The following is a 2,510-nucleotide window of genomic DNA, read 5'->3' as shown; positions in this document are numbered from 1 at the left end:
TTGACCAACATTAATGATATATTAATTTTTTTAATCGAAATCATTTTCTTTTATACAACAGAATATATATATATATATATATATATATATATATATATATATATATATATATATATATATATAAAGAGTAAACTTTACAAATAAAAGTTTAATACGTAGTATCGAAGATAAGAAGTGTCCATTTTGCACCATGATTATCCTCATTCTCTTTCTCATGTCAGTGTGCGTCTTCTGGTTCATAAGGGACATACGTTTCAAGCTCCGGCCACCACTGCCTCCAGGCCCAAAACCATTGCCATACATCGGTAGCATTTATACAATGCTTCGAAACAAGCCTACATTCCGATGGATACACAACATGATGGATGAAATGAACACCAAGATCCTATGCATCTGTGTTGGTAACGTTCATGTTGTTGTAGTTAGTGATCCACAGATTGCTTGTGAGTTCTTGAAGGACAAAGATGGAATATTTTCTTCAAGGCCTAACTGCATGTCGGGTTATCTGACAAGCGGTGGTTACTTGACCACCGTTCTTGTTCTAATGAGTGATCATTGGAAGATGATGAGAAAAATCTTGGCCACAAAGACTCTATCACCGCATCGTCATAAGTGGCTTCAAGACAAACGAGACAGAGAAACTGATAATCTGCTAAGGTATGTAGACATAATATGCTCACTTTATCGGAATCAGAGCCATCATTTTATGCATAAAGAAATAAATTAACTATAATAGCTAAAAGTTTGCATCTCTAATCTCTTAGGTATATTTACAACCGATGTTATACCAATATTAAGGACACCGGAGAGATTGTGAATGTACGAATTGTTGTGCAACAATACTTGGCCAACGTCATAAGGAGTATCATGTTCGGGAGTAGGTATTTCGGCAAAGGGAACACAGATGGTGGACCTGGGGAAGAAGAGATAGAGCATGTTGATTCACTTTTGACAGTTCTTGGTTACCTGTACGCATTTATTATATCAGATTACTTCCCGTGGTTGCAGTGGATAACTGATTTTGATGGGCATGAGACGATCATAAGGAAGGCTATACATGCCTCAAGAAAGTATCAAGATCGTATAATTTATGAAAGGATTCGATAATGGAAAGATGGAGTTAGGAAAAAAGAAGACGATTTGCTTGATGTTTTCATCAACATTAAGAACCCTCCACTAACCGTAGATCAAATCAAAGCTCAAATCTATGTAAGATTAACGTGATTTTTGTTGTTTTATCATCATAAACTTGGATCTTTTTTATGCAATTTGGATTAATAACTTTGGTGGTGTTATAGGAACTTACGTTAGCAATAGTTGATAATCCAGCGAATGGTATCGAATGGACAATGGCACAAATGATAAAACGTCCGAAGATCTTCAATAAAGCGGTTCAAGAGCTAGATTCTGTAGTCGGAAAAGATCGACTAGTACAAGAATCTGACATACCAAAACTTAACTATATTAAATCATGTGTGAAGGAGGCTTTTAGGTTGCACCCTGTGGCGCCTTTTAACCTCCCTCACGTGTCATCTAGTGACACTGTTGTCGCCGGATACTTTATACCTAAGGGCAGTCATGTGATACTGAGCCGCTTAGGGCTAGGGCGGAACCCTGATGTTTGGGAGGACCCAATAACATTTAATCCGGACCGTCACATGAAAGATGCTAAAGAAGTGGTGCTAACCGACCATAGCCTTAAAATGTTGTCATTTAGCACCGGTCGGCATGGATGTGGTGGAGTGTTGTTGGGGTCGACCATAACTATAATGTTATTGGCGAGGATCGTGCATGGGTTTACATGGGATTTGCCTCCAGATGAACCATATGTTGATTTAAAGGAAAACGTAAATGATTTGATGAAGGCTAAGCCAGTGTTAGCCTTTGCGAAGCCTCGTTTGTCTCACCATTTATACCCCATATATTGAAAAGAGATTTTAAATATCCTCCTACTTTTATTCCTACAAATCCTCTTACCCAATTAAATGATGACATCTATCATATTAGTTTACTAAAATATCATTAAATTTGATTAAAGGAGCATTAAATGTTACACATGTCATCATTTAATTGGGATGGAGGATTTGTAGGAACAAAAAGTATGAGGATATTTAATTTCTCTATTGAAAAAGTGTTAAAAGTGAAGTAGAAATATAGATTGAGAAATTACTATCTTTCTGTCAGAAGATTAATTGATTAATTTGAGTTGTGTTTATTTAACGATAATCATATTAATGAAAATTTTTAGCTGAGAAATAGATAGATAAAATGTATGGATGGTGAAATATTATCCAAATATTAGTAGGGATTACATCTTTAAAAAATTATTATTAAAAATAACTAGAGCATTTATTTTATAGTAGTTTTCAGAATTATATTTAATAACTTAATTATCAATGAAATATAAAATAGACTAAAAATATTAGAATATCAACACAACATATTGTGTTATTGTTAGATTGTTATCAAACTATTCAAATATATAGGAGTTTCCCAAGCAACATTTCATA

At 34.5% G+C, this 2,510-nt stretch overlaps 1 pseudogene; it reads left to right on the top strand.

Moving 5' to 3' along the window:
• The first annotated feature begins 214 nt into the window (after positions 1-214).
• LOC145099883 (valine N-monooxygenase 1-like) lies at positions 215-1,928 on the top strand (annotated as a pseudogene).
• The last annotated feature ends 582 nt before the right edge of the window (positions 1,929-2,510 follow it).

The sequence above is a fragment of the Lactuca serriola genome, chromosome 4, assembly GCF_051521515.1.
Source record: "Lactuca serriola cultivar US96UC23 chromosome 4, Lser_US96UC23_V15, whole genome shotgun sequence".
Classification (NCBI taxonomy): domain Eukaryota; kingdom Viridiplantae; phylum Streptophyta; class Magnoliopsida; order Asterales; family Asteraceae; genus Lactuca; species Lactuca serriola.
The sequence above is the reverse complement of the archived record's forward strand: the minus strand, read 5'-3'. Positions and strand labels throughout refer to the sequence as shown.